Below are 20,389 nucleotides of genomic sequence, written 5' to 3'. Positions count from 1 at the left end.
TGGTAAGTGAGTAGATTTTAAGGCTTAAAATCTTTAAAGTCTAGTTTTAATTGTGTTTACATTTGGCAATTAATTGAAATTACTGTTTACGTTAAGAGGCAAGTGAGGTTTCTTACAATTTTAACCAGGGATGTGCAAGCTCTCTAAGAGAAGCTGTCGCTAGTTAATTAGGTAGCTAGCTTAAACTGCTTTCTGAGCTCCAGCAAAGCTGACAGATCATTGTTTTCAGAGAGTGTAAATTCACTGGAGTCTCAGAGTTGCGTGTTTGCATTGATTGCTGCTGGAGGGCACAGAGTGTGAAAAAGGCAGTTTGTTAAGTGATGGAGTTCGGTGAGAAGGGAAACTACAAATTAATTAAAAGAAAATAAATGTTATCATATTAACACTAAAGATGGCAAGACAGGTGATATGTCACAGCTGCAGTGTGTGGGAGCTTCTGGGTGCCACGGAAATCCACGGCAACTACATCTGTAGTAAGTGTCTGCTGCGTGAGGTGCTATGCTCATATCCTTCAGCGGGCGGCCGAGCTGCAGAGTCTACGATGCATCAGTGAAGGGAAAAGTTACCTAGACACTTTGTTCCAGAAGGCAGTCCCTATAGATGGGGTCACCTGTTTTGGTCAAAACCTCGGCCCTTGCAATTGGCAAACAAGTTTGAGGTTCTTGCAGCGAGGGCTGTAGTTTGGATTGGCTGGCTGACCGTGGTACCATGGTACATTAAACCGTTCAAGTGGCGGGAGCAAAATCGAATGCAGTTGTAAAGGGGACAGTATAGTGAGGGGGTGGACATTGTTCTCTGCAGCAAAGAGGGAGAGTTCAGAAAGCTGTGTTGCCTTCTGGTGTCGGGGTTCTGGACTCTTCTCAGGGCTGGAGAGTAACTTACAGTGGGAGGGGGAGGATCCACTGATCGTGGTCCATGTAGGTACTAACAAAATAAGGAGGACAAGGAAAGAGCTTCTGCTTAGTCAGTATGAGGAGCCAAGCAACAAATTATGAAACAGAACCACAAATGTACTAATGTCAGGCTTATTACCTGCGCCATGTGCAAACAAATTTAGGTCAAATGAGATCAGAGAAATGTATGTGTGGCTCAAAGACTGTTGGCGAAGTGGATTCCTATCCATGGACTTTGACACCAGAACGAGGGAAAGAGGGGGCTGTATCGACAGTCTGCGCCTAAACCATGCTGGGCCCATAGCTCTAGCGAATCGCATAACTAGGAAAGTAGAGAAGGTTGCAAACTAAAGAGTTGAGGCAAGGAATGATGTGCTCAATCAAAGAGTAGAGACAAGGCAAGAGAGAAAGGGATGAATATGGAAAAGATAAACAGACTGTGACAGGATTGGACAGTAATGACAAATCTAAGCGTAAATCGGCAGACAAGGCTGGAGTTTCCAAAAATAATAACAGGACAAAACTAAAGGTTGCGTATCTGAATGCACGTAGCATTTGAAAACAAAACAGATGAACTGATATCGCAAATAGAATTAACAAAACAATCTGATAACCATGATGGAGACATGGGTGCAGGATGACATAGCCTGGAATCTGAATATTGAAGGGGACATGACATTTAGGAAGAACAGGAAGTTAGGAAAATGTGGAAGGATAGCTCTGTTTATTAATGTTGGTATTAGCACATGTGATATGAATGACCTATGCTCAGGAAACTAGGATGTAGTCGCAGTTTAGGTGGAAATGAGAAACGGTAAAGGCAAAAAGTCACCAGTGGGAGAGTTGAACAGCTCCCCGAACAGTAACTCCAATGTAGGACGGCCTATAAAGAAATAAATATTCGGTGCTTGTCAGAAAGGTATGGCGATATTTAAGGGCAGAAATTAATCTACATATAGATTGGAACAGAAATCAGGTGGGCAAAGGTATCCAAGACGAGAAGTTCATCGAATGTCTTCAGGATAGTTTCTTACAACAGCACGTTCTGGAGCCAACCAGAGAGCAGGCTATACTAGACCTGGTATTGTGCAACAAGATAGGATTAATTAATGAAATCATCGTGGAGTGGCCACGAGGCAGCAGCGAGCATAATATGATTGATTTTTACACTCAGCGTGACGGAGAGAAGAGTGGGTCTAAGACAAGTATTTGAAACTTAAATAAGAACAATTATGAGGGCATGGAAACAGAGCTAGCAAAGGTGAAGTAGCAAAGCAGATTAGGTGCAAGTCAAGGGCGATGCAGTTGCAGAGTTGCAGTTACAGAACTTTAAGGTGGTATTTCAGAATATACAGAATAGATACACTCCAACGAGAAAAAAACAAATTCCAAGGGGAGGACCCACCATCAGTAGTTAACAAAAACCGTTAAAGATAGTATCAAACTGAAAGGAAAAAAAAACATATAATTGTGCAAAGTTGGGTAACAGGTCAGAAGATTGGACAGAATATAAAAAGCAGCAAAGAACGACTAAAATTAATAAAGAGGGGAAAATAGAGCACAAGAGAAAGCTGACGAGAAATATTAAGACAGATAGAAAACGTTTATGTTTAAAAAAAAAATTCAACCAAAAGATCATTGGTCTTATGGAAAGTGTTTATAGGGAAACAATAAGGGAAAATAAGGAGATGGCAGATGAATTGAACAGATACTTTGCATTGGTCTTTACAATAAAAGATACAAGCAGCATCCCAGAAATAGCTGTAAATCAGGAAATGGAAAGGAAGGAAGAACGTGAGAAAATTACAATCACCAGGGGAGTGGTGCAGAACAAATTGTTGGAGTTGCGGAATGACAAGTCCTCGGGTCCTGATGGACTTCATCCTCGGGTCTTTAAAAGAAGTGGCTCGTGAGATAATTGATGCGTTGATTTTCATTTCGCCAAATTCCCTACATTCGGGGAAGATTATATTAGACTGTAAAATATCCAACGTAACTCATTTATTCGGAAAAGGAGGGAGACAGAAAACAGGAAACTATAAGTCAATTAGCTTATCATCTGTCATAGGGAAGATGTTATACATTATTCTTAAAGACGTTATAGAGGGCACTAAGAAAAATTCAAGGGAATCAGGCACCGTCAACATAGTTTGCTGAAAAGGGTATCATGTTTAACCAATTTATTGGAGTTCTTTGAAGAAGTAGCACGTGCTGTGGATAAAGATGGACCTGTGGTTGCACCGTACTTAGATTTGCAGAAGGCATATGATAAGGTGGCACATCAAAGGTTTCCGTGGAATTTAAAAATTCATAGAGTAGGGGGTAACATTATGGCATGGATAGAAGATTGGCAAGCTAACAGGAAACAGAGAGTAGCATAAAATTGCCATTTTCTTGTTGGCAAGATGGAACGAATGGCGTGCCAAAGGGATCAGTGCTGGGACATCAACGTTTCACAATTTATATAAATGACTTGGATCAAGGGACCGATGATATGTTTTCTGAATTTACTGGTGGCACAAAGATAGGTAGGAAAATAAGCTGCAAAGAGGACATCAGGAGGCTACAAAGCGACATGGATAGGTTAAACGAGTGGTCAAATATCCAACAAATGGAGTTAACGAGAAAAAATGTGAAATCGTCCATTTAGGCAGATTAAATAAAAAAATAATCATTTATCTAAATGGTGAGAAATTGCAAAGTGCTCTGGGTGGCCTCGTGCATGAATCACAAAAGATTAGTATGCAGGTACAGCAGTTAATAAGGAAAGCTAAAAGACTTTTATCATTTATTGCGAGGGGAACTGCATACAGAAGTAAGAATGCTATGCGTCAGCTTTCCAGGGCATTGGTGCGACCACATCTGGATTGCTCTGCACAGTATTGGTCTCCTTATTTAAGGAAGGGCGTAAACGCATTGTAAGCAGACGACAGAAGGTTTTCATGACTTATACCTGGAATGGGCGAGCTGTCTAATGAAGAATGGTTGGACAGATAGGTTTGTATCGGCCGGATTTAAGAAAAATAAGTGGCGACTTGATTTAAACATAAACGATTCTGAGGGATCTTGACAGTGTGGAAATGAAGCTTCCACTTGTGGGAGAATCTAGAACACGAATCACTGTTGAAAATAAGGAATCGCCCATTTATTACACAGATGAGGGGATTTTATTTTCTCACAAAAGTTTGTGAGTCTTTGGAACTCTCCTCCTCAAAAGGCGGTTGAAGCAGAGTCTTTGAATATTCTTTAAGGTGGAGGCTGATAGATTCTTGATAAGCAAGAGGGCAAAATATTATTCAGGGTAGGCGGGAATGTGGAGTTGAGATACAAATCGATCATCCATGGACTTATTGAATGGTGCAGCTGGCTTTAGGGGCCGAATGGCCCACTCCTGCTCTTAATTCGTATGTTCATATGTAACTGGCTATGCCACGAACAAGTGGTTCCAGAACAGCTGGCAGCTACATTTCAATGTGGAAAACTGTCCAGGTATGCCCTCTCCACAAAAAGGAGGAACAATTGAACCCACTTAATTACGACCACATCAGTGTGCTGTCGGTCATCAGCAAAGTGATGGAATAAACATAGAAGCAGAGAAAAATAGGAGCAGGAGTAGGCCATTCGGCCCTTCGAGCCTGCTCCACCATTCAATACGATCATGGCCGATCATCCAAACTTAGTAACTTGTTCCCGCTATCTCCCCGTATTCCTCGATCCCATTAGACCTAAGGACTATGTCTAACTCTTTCTTGAATATATTTAATGATTTTCCCCCACCTGCTTTCCATTTGTGGAGTATTCTACGGGTTCACCATTCTCTGGGTGAAGAAATCTCTCCTCATCTCAGAACTAAATGGATTACCCCTTATCCTTAGACTATGACCCCTGGTCCTGGACTCCCCCGCCATCGGGCACATCCTTCCTGCATCTAGACAGCCCAGTCCTGTTAGAATTTTGCAGGTTTCTATGCGATCCCCTCTCATTCTTCTAAACTCGAGGAAACACAAGCCTAATCGACCCAAGCTCTCTTCATAAGTCATTCCTGCCATCCCAGGAATCAGTCTGGTGAACCTTCGCTGCACGCCCTCCATAGCAAGAATACCCTTGCTCAGCGAAGGAGACTAAATATGCGCACAATACTAAAGAAGTGGTCTCACCAAGGCCTTGTGTAATTGCAGCAAGACATCCTTGCTCCTGTACTCGAATCCTCTCGCTCTGAAGGCCAACATACCATTTGCCATTGTTTACTGCCTCCTGCACTTGCATGCTTACGTTCAGCGACTGGAACTAAGGCTGCCCCTCAAACTAAGGCAGCCCCTCAAACTAAGGCAGCCCCTCAAACTAAGGCAACACATCAAAATAATGCAACACATCAAAATAATGCAACACCTCAAACGAAGGCAACACCTCAAACTAAGGCAACAACTCAAACTAAGGAAACACCTCAAACTTAGGCAACAGTGAAACTAAGGCAAAACCTCAAACTAAGGCAACAGTCAAACTAAGGGAACCGTCAAACAAATGCAACACCTCAAACTAATGCAACACCTCAAACTAAGGCTAAACATCAAACTAAGGCAAAACCTCAAACTAAGGCAACACCTCAAACTAAGGCAAAACCTCAAACCAAGGCAAAACCTCAAACTAAGGCAACCCTCAAACTAAGGCAAACCTCAAACTAAGGCAACCCTCAATCAAAGGAAACCCTCAATCAAAGGAAACCTTCAATCAAAGGCAACCCTCAAACAAAGGCAACACCTCAAACTAAGGCAACACCTCAAACTAAGGCAACACCTCAAACTAAGGCAGCCGTCAAATAAAGGCAACACCTCAAATTAAGGCAGCACATCAAACTAAGGCAACACATCAAACTAAGGCAACACATCAAACTAAGGCAACACATCAAACGAAGGCAACACATCAAACTGAGGCAACACATCAAACGAAGGCAACACATCAAACTAAGGTAACAGCGCAAAGTAATGCCATACCTCAAACTAATGCAATACCTCAAACTAATGCAACACCTCAAACTAAGGCAACACCTCAAACTAAGGCAACACCGCAAACTAAGGCAACACCTCAGAATAGGCCAACACGTCAAACAAAGGCTCCCATCAAACGAAGCAATATCTCAAACTAAGGCAACACCTAAAACTAATGCAACACCTCAAACAAAGGCTACCATCAAACTAAGCAATATCTCAAACAAAGGCAATCCTCAAGCTAAGGCAAACCTCAGACTGAGGCAGCAGTCAAGACAAGGCAACTCTCAATTTAAGACAACCCTCAAACTAATGCAACACCTGAAACTAAGGCAACCCATAAACGAAGGCAATTCCTCAAACTAAAGCAATTCCTCAAACTAAGGCAACCCTCAAACTAAGGCAACCCTCAAACTAACGCAACCCTCAAACGAACGCAACCCTCAAACTAAGGCAACCCTCAAACTAAGGCAACGCTCAAACTAAGGCAACGCTCAAACTAAGGCAGCCCTCAACAAAGGCAACACCTCAAACGAAGGCAACACCTCAAACGAAGGCAACACCTCAAACTAAGACAACACCTCAAACTAAGGCAACACCTCAAACTTAGGCAACACCTCAAACTTAGGCAACACCTCAAACTGAGGCAACAGTCAAACTAAGGCAACACCTCAAACTAAGGCAACACCTCAAACGAAGGCAACACCTCAAACGAAGGCAACACCTCAAACTAAGGCAACACCTCAAACTAAGGCAACACATCAAACTGAGGCAACACCTCAAACTAAGGCAACCGTCAAACAAAGGCAACACATCAAACTAAGGCAACAGTCAAACTAAGGGAACCGTCAAAGTAATGCAACACCTCAAACTAATGCAACACCTCAAACTAAGGCAAAACCGCAAACTAAGGCAACACCTCAAACTAAGGCAAAACCTCAAACTAAGGCAACCGTCAAACTAAGGCAACCCTCAAACTAAGGCAACTCTCAATCCAAGGAAACCCTCAATCAAAGGAAGCCCGCAATCAAAGGCAACCCTCAAACAAAGGCAACACCTCAACTAAGGCAACACCTCAAACTAAGGCAACACCTCAAACTGAGGCAACACCTCAAACTAAGGCAACACCTCAAACTAAGGCAGCCGTCAAATAAAGGCAACACCTCAAATTAAGGCAACACATCAAACTAAGGCAACACATCAAACTAAGGCAACACATCAAACTGAGGCAACCCTCCAACTAATGCCATACCTCAAACTAATGCAGTACCTCAAACTAATGCAACACCTCAAACTGAGGCAACACCTCAAACTAAGGCAACACCTCAAACTAAGGCAACACCTCAAAATAGGCCAACACCTCAAACAAAGGCTCCCATCAAACTAAGCAATATCTCAAACTAAGGCAATCCTCAATCTAAGGCAAACCTCAGACTGAGGCAGCAGTCAATACAAGGCAACTCTCAATTTAAGACAACCCTCAAACTAATGCAACACCTGAAACTCAGGCAACCCACAAACGAAGTGAATTCCTCAAACTAAAGCAATTCATCAAACTAAGGCAACCCTCAAACAAGGGCAACCCTCAAACTAATGCAAACCTCAAACTAGCGCAACCCTCAAACTAAGGCAACCCTCAAACAAAGGCAACGCTCAAACTAGGGCAACGCTCAAACTAAGGCAACGCTCAAACAAAGGCAACCCTCAACAAAGGCAACCCCTCAAACAAAGGCAACCCCTCAAACAAAGGCAACCCTCAAACTAAGGAAACCCTCAAACTAAGGGAACCCTCAAACTGAGGCAACACCTCAAACTAATGCAACAACTCAAACTAATGCAATACCTCAAACTCAGGCAAAACCTCAAACTAAGGCAAAACGTCAAACTAAGGCAACACCTCAAACTAAGGCAAAACCTCAAACTAAGGCAAAACCTCAAACTAAGACAACCTCAAACTAAGGCAACCCTCAAACTAAGGCAACCCTCAATCAAAGGAAACCCTTAATCAAAGGAAACCCTCAATCAAAGGCAACCCTCAAACAAAGGCAACACCTCAAACTAAGGCAACACCTCAAACTAAGGCAACACATCAAACTAAGGCAGCCGTCAAATAAAGGCAACACCTCAAATTAAGGCAACACATCAAACTAAGGCAACACATCAAACTAAGGCAACACATCAAACTAAGGCAACCCTCCAACTAATGCCATACCTCAAACTAATGCAACACCTCAAACTAAGGCAGCACCTCAAACTAAGTCAATACCGCGAACTAAGGCAACACCTCAAAATTGGCCAACACCTCAAACAAAGGCTCCCATCAAACTAAGCAATATCTCAAACTAAGGCAACACCTAAAACTAATGCAACACCTCAAACAAAGGCTACCATCAAACTAAGCAATATCTCAAACTAAGGCAATCCTCAATCTGAGGCAAACCTCAGACTGAGGCAGCAGTCAATACAAGGCAACTCTGAATTTAAGACAACCCTCAAACTAATGCAACACCTGAAACTAAGGCAACCCATAAACGAAGGCAATTCCTCAAACTAAGGCAATTCCTCAAACTAAGGCAACCCTCAAACTAACGCAACCCTCAAACTAACGCAACCCTCAAACTAACGCAACCCTCAAACAAAGTCAACCCTCAAACTAAGGCAACGCTCAAACTAAGGCAACGCTCAAACTAAGGCAACCCTCAACAAAGGCAACACCTCAAACGAAGGCAACACCACAAACGAAGGCAACACCTCAAACTAAGACACCACCTCAAACTAAGGCAACACCTCAAACTGAGGCAACAGACAAACTAAGGGAACACCTCAAACTAAGGCAACACCTCAAACTGAGGCAGCAGTCAAACTAAGGCAACACCTCAAACTGAGGCAACAGTCAAACTAAGGCAACACCTCAAACTAAGGCAACACCTCAAACGAAGGCAACACCTCAAACTCAGGCAACACATCAAACTAAGGCAACGCCACAAACTGAGGCAAAGCTGAAACTAAGGCAACGCTCAAACGAAGGCAACCCTCAACAAAGGCAACACCTCAAACGAAGGCAACACCTCAAACTTAGGCAACACCTCAAACTTAGGCAAAACCTCAAACTTAGGCAACACCTCAAACTGAGGCAACAGTCAAACTAAGGCAACACCTCAAACTAAGGCAACACCTCAAACTAAGGCAACACATCAAACTAAGGCAACACCTCAAAGTAAGGCAACCGTCAAACAAATGCAACACATCAAACGAAGGCAAGACCTCAAACGAAGGCAACACCTCAAGCTAAGGCAACACCTCAAACTAAGGCAACACCTCAAACTAAGGATATACTTCAAACTTAGGCAACAGTCAAACTAAGGCAACACCTCAAACGAAGGCAACAGTCAAACTAAGGGAACCGTCAAACTAATGCAACACCTCAAACTAATGCAACACCTCAAACTAAGGCAAAACCTCAAACTAAGGCAAAACAAACTAAGGCAAAACCTCAAACTAAGGCAAAACCTCAAACTGAGGCAACTCTCAATCAAAGGAAACCCTCAATCAAAGGAAGCCCTCAAACAAAGGCAACACCTCAAACTAAGGCAACACCTCAAACTAAGGCAACAACTCAAACTGAGGCAACACCTCAAACTAAGGCAACACCTCAAACTAAGGCAGCCGTCAAATAAAGGCAACACCTCAAATTAAGGCAGCACATCAAACTAAGGCAACACATCAAACTAAGGCAACACATCAAACTAAGGCAACACATCAAACGAAGGCAACACATCAAACTGAGGCAACACATCAAACGAAGGCAACACATCAAACTAAGGTAACAGCGCAAAGTAATGCCATACCTCAAACTAATGCAATACCTCAAACTAATGCAACACCTCAAACTAAGGCAACACCTCAAACTAAGGCAACACCGCAAACTAAGGCAACACCTCAGAATAGGCCAACACGTCAAACAAAGGCTCCCATCAAACGAAGCAATATCTCAAACTAAGGCAACACCTAAAACTAATGCAACACCTCAAACAAAGGCTACCATCAAACTAAGCAATATCTCAAACAAAGGCAATCCTCAAGCTAAGGCAAACCTCAGACTGAGGCAGCAGTCAAGACAAGGCAACTCTCAATTTAAGACAACCCTCAAACTAATGCAACACCTGAAACTAAGGCAACCCATAAACGAAGGCAATTCCTCAAACTAAAGCAATTCCTCAAACTAAGGCAACCCTCAAACTAAGGCAACCCTCAAACTAACGCAACCCTCAAACGAACGCAACCCTCAAACTAAGGCAACCCTCAAACTAAGGCAACGCTCAAACTAAGGCAACGCTCAAACTAAGGCAGCCCTCAACAAAGGCAACACCTCAAACGAAGGCAACACCTCAAACGAAGGCAACACCTCAAACTAAGACAACACCTCAAACTAAGGCAACACCTCAAACTTAGGCAACACCTCAAACTTAGGCAACACCTCAAACTGAGGCAACAGTCAAACTAAGGCAACACCTCAAACTAAGGCAACACCTCAAACGAAGGCAACACCTCAAACGAAGGCAACACCTCAAACTAAGGCAACACCTCAAACTAAGGCAACACATCAAACTGAGGCAACACCTCAAACTAAGGCAACCGTCAAACAAAGGCAACACATCAAACTAAGGCAACATTCAAACTAAGGGAACCGTCAAAGTAATGCAACACCTCAAACTAATGCAACACCTCAAACTAAGGCAAAACCGCAAACTAAGGCAACACCTCAAACTAAGGCAAAACCTCAAACTAAGGCAACCGTCAAACTAAGGCAACCCTCAAACTAAGGCAACTCTCAATCCAAGGAAACCCTCAATCAAAGGAAGCCCGCAATCAAAGGCAACCCTCAAACAAAGGCAACACCTCAACTAAGGCAACACCTCAAACTAAGGCAACACCTCAAACTGAGGCAACACCTCAAACTAAGGCAACACCTCAAACTAAGGCAGCCGTCAAATAAAGGCAACACCTCAAATTAAGGCAACACATCAAACTAAGGCAACACATCAAACTAAGGCAACACATCAAACTGAGGCAACCCTCCAACTAATGCCATACCTCAAACTAATGCAGTACCTCAAACTAATGCAACACCTCAAACTGAGGCAACACCTCAAACTAAGGCAACACCTCAAACTAAGGCAACACCTCAAAATAGGCCAACACCTCAAACAAAGGCTCCCATCAAACTAAGCAATATCTCAAACTAAGGCAATCCTCAATCTAAGGCAAACCTCAGACTGAGGCAGCAGTCAATACAAGGCAACTCTCAATTTAAGACAACCCTCAAACTAATGCAACACCTGAAACTCAGGCAACCCACAAACGAAGTGAATTCCTCAAACTAAAGCAATTCATCAAACTAAGGCAACCCTCAAACAAGGGCAACCCTCAAACTAATGCAAACCTCAAACTAGCGCAACCCTCAAACTAAGGCAACCCTCAAACAAAGGCAACGCTCAAACTAGGGCAACGCTCAAACTAAGGCAACGCTCAAACAAAGGCAACCCTCAACAAAGGCAACCCCTCAAACAAAGGCAACCCCTCAAACAAAGGCAACCCTCAAACTAAGGAAACCCTCAAACTAAGGGAACCCTCAAACTGAGGCAACACCTCAAACTAAGGCAACAGCTCAAACTAAGGCAACACCTCAAACTAATGCAACAACTCAAACTAATGCAATACCTCAAACTCAGGCAAAACCTCAAACTAAGGCAAAACGTCAAACTAAGGCAACACCTCAAACTAAGGCAAAACCTCAAACTAAGGCAAAACCTCAAACTAAGACAACCTCAAACTAAGGCAACCCTCAAACTAAGGCAACCCTCAATCAAAGGAAACCCTTAATCAAAGGAAACCCTCAATCAAAGGCAACCCTCAAACAAAGGCAACACCTCAAACTAAGGCAACACCTCAAACTAAGGCAACACCTCAAACTAAGGCAGCCGTCAAATAAAGGCAACACCTCAAACTAATGCAACACATCAAACTAAGGCAACACATCAAACTAAGGCAACACATCAAACTAAGGCAACCCTCCAACTAATGCCATACCTCAAACTAATGCAACACCTCAAACTAAGGCAGCACCTCAAACTAAGTCAATACCGCGAACTAAGGCAACACCTCAAAATTGGCCAACACCTCAAACAAAGGCTCCCATCAAACTAAGCAATATCTCAAACTAAGGCAACACCTAAAACTAATGCAACACCTCAAACAAAGGCTACCATCAAACTAAGCAATATCTCAAACTAAGGCAATCCTCAATCTGAGGCAAACCTCAGACTGAGGCAGCAGTCAATACAAGGCAACTCTGAATTTAAGACAACCCTCAAACTAATGCAACACCTGAAACTAAGGCAACCCATAAACGAAGGCAATTCCTCAAACTAAGGCAATTCCTCAAACTAAGGCAACCCTCAAACTAACGCAACCCTCAAACTAACGCAACCCTCAAACTAACGCAACCCTCAAACAAAGTCAACCCTCAAACTAAGGCAACGCTCAAACTAAGGCAACGCTCAAACTAAGGCAACCCTCAACAAAGGCAACACCTCAAACGAAGGCAACACCACAAACGAAGGCAACACCTCAAACTAAGACACCACCTCAAACTAAGGCAACACCTCAAACTGAGGCAACAGACAAACTAAGGGAACACCTCAAACTAAGGCAACACCTCAAACTGAGGCAGCAGTCAAACTAAGGCAACACCTCAAACTGAGGCAACAGTCAAACTAAGGCAACACCTCAAACTAAGGCAACACCTCAAACGAAGGCAACACCTCAAACTCAGGCAACACATCAAACTAAGGCAACGCCACAAACTGAGGCAAAGCTCAAACTAAGGCAACGCTCAAACGAAGGCAACCCTCAACAAAGGCAACACCTCAAACGAAGGCAACACCTCAAACTTAGGCAACACCTCAAACTTAGGCAAAACCTCAAACTTAGGCAACACCTCAAACTTAGGCAACAGTCAAACTAAGGCAACACCTCAAACTAAGGCAACACCTCAAACTAAGGCAACACATCAAACTAAGGCAACACCTCAAAGTAAGGCAACCGTCAAACAAATGCAACACATCAAACGAAGGCAAGACCTCAAACGAAGGCAACACCTCAAGCTAAGGCAACACCTCAAACTAAGGCAACACCTCAAACTAAGGATATACTTCAAACTTAGGCAACAGTCAAACTAAGGCAACACCTCAAACGAAGGCAACAGTCAAACTAAGGGAACTGTCAAACTAATGCAACACCTCAAACTAATGCAACACCTCAAACTAAGGCAAAACCTCAAACTAAGGCAAAACAAACTAAGGCAAAACCTCAAACTAAGGCAAAACCTCAAACTGAGGCAACTCTCAATCAAAGGAAACCCTCAATCAAAGGAAGCCCTCAAACAAAGGCAACACCTCAAACTAAGGCAACACCTCAAACTAAGGCAACAACTCAAACTGAGGCAACACCTCAAACTAAGGCAACACCTCAAACTAAGGCAGCCGTCAAATAAAGGCAACACCTCAAATTAAGGCAACACATCAAACTAAGGCAACACATCAAACTAAGGCAACACATGAAACGAAGGTAACACATCAATCTAAGGCAACACATCAAACTAAGGCAACACATCAAACTAAGGCAACCCTCCAACTAATGCCATACCTCAAACTAATGCAGTACCTCAAACTAATGCAACACCTCAAACTAAGGCAACACCTCAAACTAAGGCAACACCTCAAACTAAGGCAACACCTCAAAATAGGCCAACACCTCAAACAAAGGCTCCCATCAAACTAAGCAATATCTCAAACTAAGGCAATCCTCAATCTAAGGCAAACCTCAGACTGAGGCAGCAGTCAATACAAGGCAACTCTCAATTTAAGACAACCCTCAAACGAATGCAACACCTAAAACTAAGGCAACCCATAAACGAAGGCAATTCCTCAAACTAAGGCAATTCCTCAAACTATGGCAACCCTCAAACTAAGGCAACCCTCAAACTAATGCATCCCTCAAACTAACGCAACCCTCAAACTAAGGCAACCCTCAAACTAAAGCAACGCTCAAACTAAGGCAACCCTCAAATTAAGGCAACGCTCAAACTAAGGCAACCCTCAAACTAAGGGAACCCTCAAACTAAGGGAACCCTCAAACTAAGGCAACACCTCAGACTAAGGCAACACCTCAAACTAAGGCAGCCCAAAGACTAAGGCAACGCCTCAAACGTAGGCAACGCCTCAAACTGAGGCAACGCCTCAAACTGAGGCAGCGCCTCAATCTAAGGCAACGCCTCAATCTAAGGCAACCCTTAAAATATGGCAATGCTCAAACTAATGCAGACCCTCAAACTAATGCAGCCCCTCAAACTGAGAAACCATCAAACTTAGGCACCCCTCAAACTAATGCAACACCTCAATCAAAGGCAACCCTTAAAATATGGCAACGCTCAAACTAATGCAGACCCTCAAACTAATGCAGACCCTGAAACTAAGGCAACCCTCCAACAGATGCAGCCACTTAAACTAAGGCAACACCTCAAACTAAGGCAGCACCTCAAACTAAAGGAACCATCAAACTAAGGGAACCCTCAAAGTAAGGGAACCCTCAAACAAAGGCAACACACTAACGAAGGCTGCAACTCAAACTAAAGCAACACCTCAAACTAATGCAACACCTCAAACTAATGCAATACCTCAAACTAATGCAACACCTCAAACTAATGCATCTCCTCAAACTAAGGAAACCGTCAATCAAAGGCAACACCTCATACTCAGGCAACACCTCAAACTAAGGCGGCCCATCAAACTCAGGCGGCCCCTCAAACTAAGGCAACACCTCAATCTAAGGCAACACCTCAAACCAATGCAACACCTCAAACTAAGGCAACACCTCAAACTAAGGCAACACCTGAAACTAAGGCAACCCCTCAAACAGATGCAGCCCCTTAAACTAAGGCAACACCTCAAACTCAGGCAACACCTCTAACTAAGGGAACCCTCAAAGAAAGGCAACCCACTAACGAAGGCTGCAACTCAAACTAAAGCAACACCTCAAACTAATGCAACACCTCAAACTCATGCAACACCTCAAACTAATGCAACACCTCAAACTAATGCAACACCTCAAACTAATGCAACACCTCAAACTAATGCAAAACCTTAAACTAATGCAACACCTCAAACTAATGAAACACCTCAAACTGAGGAAACCGTCAATCAAAGGCAACACCTCATACTCAGGCAACACCTCAAACTAAGGCGGCCCCTGAAACTAAGGCGGACCCTCAAACTAAGGCGGCCCCTCAAACTAAGGCAGCCCCTCAAACTAAGGCAGCCCCTCAAACTAAGGCAACACATCAAAATAATGCAACACATCAAAATAATGCAACACCTCAAACTAAGGCAACACCTCAAAGTAAGGCAACAGCTCAAACTGAGGCAACCGTCAAACTAATGGAACCCTCAAACTAAGGCAACACCTCAATCTAAGGCAACACCTCAAACTAAGGCAACACCTGAAACTAAGGCAACCCCTCAAACAGATGCAGCCCCTTAAACTAAGGCAACACCTCAAACTAATGCAACACCTCAAACTAAGGGAACCCTCAAACTAAGGGAACCCTCAAACTAAGGTAACCCTCAAACAAAGGCAACCCACTAACGAAGGCTGCAACTCAAACTAAAGCAACACCTCAAACTAATGCAACACCTCAAACTAATACAACACCTCAAACTAATGCAACACCTCAAACTAATGCAACACCTCAAACTAAGGAAACCGTCAATGAAAGGCCACACCTCATACTCAGGCAACACCTCAAACTAAGGCGGCCCCTCAAACTAAGGCGGCCCCTCAAACTAAGGCAACACCTCAAACTAAGGCAACACCTCAAACCAATACAACACCTCAAACTAAGGCAACACCTCAAACTAATGTAACACCTGAAACAAAGGCAACCCCTCAAACTGATGCAGCCCCTGAAACTAAGGCAACACCTCAAACTAAGGCAACACCTCAAACTAAGGGAACCCTCTAACTAAGGGAACCCTCAAACAAAGGCAACCCACTAACGAAGGCTGCAACTCAAACTAAAGCAACACCTCAAACTAATGCAACACCTCAAACTCATGCAACACCTCAAACTAATGCAACACTACAAACTAATGCAACACCTCAAACTAACGCAACACCTCAAACTAATGCAACTCCTCAAACTCATGCAATACCTCAAACTAATGCAACACCTCAAACTAATGCAAAACCTCAAACTAATGCAACACCTCAAACTAAGGCAACACCTCAAACTGAGGCAACAGTCAAACTAAGGCAACACCTCAAACTGAGGCAACAGTCAAACTAAGGCAACACCTCAAACTAAGGCAACACCTCAAACGAAGGCAACACCTCAAACTCAGGCAACACATCAAACTAAGGCAACGCCACAAACTAAGGCAAAGCTCAAACTAAGGCAACGCTCAAACGAAGGCAACCCTCAACAAAGGCAACACCTCAAACGAAGGCAACACTTCAAACTTAGGCAACACCTCAAACTTAGGCAACACCTCAAAATTAGGCAACACCTCAAACTGAGGCAACAGTCAAACTAAGGCAACACCTCAAACTAAGGCAACACCTCAAACTAAGGCAACACATCAAACTAAGGCAACACCTCAAAGTAAGGCAACACCTCAAACTAAGGCAACACATCAAACTAAGGCAACACCTCAAAGTAAGGCAACCGTCAAACAAATGCAACACATCAAACGAAGGCAAGACCTCAAACGAAGGCAACACCTCAAACGAAGGCAACACCTCAAGCTAAGGCAACACCTCAAACTAAGGCAACACCTCAAACTAAGGATATACTTCAAACTTAGGCAACAGTCAAACTAAGGCATCACCTCAAACGAAGGCAACAATCAAACTAAGGGAACCGTCAAACTAATGCAACACCTCAAACTAATGCAACACCTCAAACTAAGGCAAAACCTCAAACTAAGGCAACACCTCAAACTAAGGCAACACCTCAAACGAAGGCAACACCTCAAACTCAGGCAACACATCAAACTAAGGCAACGCCACAAACTAAGGCAAAGCTCAAACTAAGGCAACGCTCAAACGAAGGCAACCCTCAACAAAGGCAACACCTCAAACGAAGGCAACACTTCAAACTTAGGCAACACCTCAAACTTAGGCAACACCTCAAATTTAGGCAACTCCTCAAACTGAGGCAACAGTCAAACTAAGGCAACACCTGAAACTAAGGTAACACCTCAAACTAAGGCAACACATCAAACTAAGGCAACACCTCAAAGTAAGGCAACACCTCAAACTAAGGCAACACATCAAACTAAGGCAACACCTCAAAGTAAGGCAACCGTCAAACAAATGCAACACATCAAACGAAGGCAAGACCTCAAACGAAGGCAACACCTCAAACGAAGGCAACACCTCAAGCTAAGGCAACACCTCAAACTAAGGCAACACCTCAAACTAAGGATATACTTCAAACTTAGGCAACAGTCAAACTAAGGCAACACCTCAAACTTAGGCAACACCTCAAACTGAGGCAACAGTCAAACTAAGGCAACACCTCAAACTAAGGCAACACCTCAAACGAAGGCAACACCTCAAACGAAGGCAACACCTCAAACTAAGGCAACACCTCAAACTAAGGCAACACATCAAACTGAGGCAACACCTCAAACTAAGGCAACCGTCAAACAAAGGCAACACATCAAACTAAGGCAACAGTCAATCTAAGGGAACCGTCAAAGTAATGCAACACCTCAAACTAATGCAACACCTCAAACTAAGGCAAAACCGCAAACTAAGGCAAAACCTCAATAAGGCAAAACCTCAAACTAAGGCAACCGTCAAACTAAGGCAACCCTCAAACTAAGGCAACTCTCAATCCAAGGAAACCCTCAATCAAAGGAAGCCCGCAATCAAAGGCAACCCTCAAACAAAGGCAACACCTCAACTAAGGCAACACCTCAAACTAAGGCAACACCTCAAACTGAGGCAACACCTCAAACTAAGGCAACACCTCAAACTAAGGCAGCCGTCAAATAAAGGCAACACCTCAAATTAAGGCAACACATCAAACTAAGGCAACACATCAAACTAAGGCAACACATGAAACGAAGGTAACACATCAAACTAAGGCAACACATCAAACTAAGGCAACACATCAAACTAAGGCAACCCTCCAACTAATGCCATACCTCAAACTAATGCAGTACCTCAAACTAATGCAACACCTCAAACTAAGGCAACACCTCAAACTAAGGCAACACCTGAAACTAAGGCAACACCTCAAAATAGGCCAACACCTCAAACAAAGGCTCCCATCAAACTAAGCAATATCTCAAACTAAGGCAATCCTCAATCTAAGGCAAACCTCAGACTGAGGCAGCAGTCAATACAAGGCAACTCTCAATTTAAGACAACACTCAAACGAATGCAACACCTAAAACTAAGGCAACCCATAAAGGAAGGCAATTCCTCAAACTAAGGCAATTCCTCAAACTATGGCAACCCTCAAACTAAGGCAACCCTCAAACTAATGCATCCCTCAAACTAACGCAACCCTCAAACTAAGGCAACCCTCAAACTAAAGCAACGCTCAAACTAAGGCAACCCTCAAACTAAGGCAACGCTCAAACTAAGGCAATGCTCAACAAAGGCAGCCCCTCAAACAAAGGCAGCCCCTCAAACAAAGGCAACCCCTCAAACAAAGGCAACCCTCAAACTAAGGGAACCCTCAAACTAAGGGAACCCTCAAACTAAGGCAACACCTCAGACTAAGGCAACACCTCAAACTAAGGCAGCCCAAAGACTAAGGCAACGCCTCAAACGTAGGCAACGCCTCAAACTGAGGCAACGCCTCAAACTGAGGCAGCGCCTCAATCTAAGGCAACGCCTCAATCTAAGGCAACCCTTAAAATATGGCAATGCTCAAACTAATGCAGACCCTCAAACTAATGCAGCCCCTCAAACTGAGAAACCATCAAACTTAGGCACCCCTCAAACTAATGCAACACCTCAATCAAAGGCAACCCTTAAAATATGGCAACGCTCAAACTAATGCAGACCCTCAAACTAATGCAGACCCTGAAACTAAGGCAACCCTCAAACAGATGCAGCCACTTAAACTAAGGCAACACCTCAAACTAAGGCAGCACCTCAAACTAAAGGAACCATCAAACTAAGGGAACCCTCAAAGTAAGGGAACCCTCAAACAAAGGCAACACACTAACGAAGGCTGCAACTCAAACTAAAGCAACACCTCAAACTAATGCAACACCTCAAACTACTGCAATACCTCAAACTAATGCAACACCTCAAACTAATGCATCTCCTCAAACTAAGGAAACCGTCAATCAAAGGCAACACCTCATACTCAGGCAACACCTCAAACTAAGGCGGCCCCTCAAACTCAGCAGGCCCCTCAAACTAAGGCAACACCTCAATCTAAGGCAACACCTCAAACCAATGCAACACCTCAAACTAAGGCAACACCTCAAACTAAGGCAACACCTGAAACTAAGGCAACCCCTCAAACAGATGCAGCCCCTTAAACTAAGGCAACACCCCAAACTCAGGCAACACCTCTAACTAAGGGAACCCTCAAACAAAGGCAACCCACTAACGAAGGCTGCAACTCAAACTAAAGCAACACCTCAAACTAATGCAACACCTCAAACTCATGCAACACCTCAAACTAATGCAACACCTCAAACTAATGCAACACCTCAAACTAATGCAACTCCTCAAACTCATGCAATACCTCAAACTAATGCAACACCTCAAACTAATGCAAAACCTTAAACTAATGCAACACCTCAAACTAATGCAACACCTCAAACTGAGGAAACCGTCAATCAAAGGCAACACCTCATACTCAGGCAACACCTCAAACTAAGGCGGCCCCTCAAACTAAGGCGGACCCTCAAACTAAGGCGGCCCCTCAAACTAAGGCAGCCCTTCAAACTAAGGCAGCCCCTCAAACTAAGGCAACACATCAAAATAATGTAACACATCAAAATAATGCAACACCTCAAAGTAAGGCAACACCTCAAAGTAAGGCAACAGCTCAAACTGAGGCAACCGTCAAACTAATGGAACCCTCAAACTAAGGCAACACCTCAATCTAAGGCAACACCTCAAACTAAGGCAACACCTGAAACTAAGGCAACCCCTCAAACAGATGCAGCCCCTTAAACTAAGGCAACACCTCAAACTAATGCAACACCTCAAACTAAGGGAAACCTCAAACTAAGGGAAACCTCAAACTAAGGTAACCCTCAAACAAAGGCAACCCACTAACGAAGGCTGCAACTCAAACTAAAGCAACACCTCAAACTAATGCAACACCTCAAACTAATACAACACCTCAAACTAATGCAACACCTCAAACTAATGCAACACCTCAAAGTAAGGCAACAGCTCAAACTGAGGCAA

The sequence above is a fragment of the Heterodontus francisci genome, unplaced genomic scaffold (genome assembly GCF_036365525.1).
Source record: "Heterodontus francisci isolate sHetFra1 unplaced genomic scaffold, sHetFra1.hap1 HAP1_SCAFFOLD_208, whole genome shotgun sequence".
NCBI lineage: Eukaryota > Metazoa > Chordata > Chondrichthyes > Heterodontiformes > Heterodontidae > Heterodontus > Heterodontus francisci.
This window is presented reverse-complemented; position numbering follows the sequence as displayed.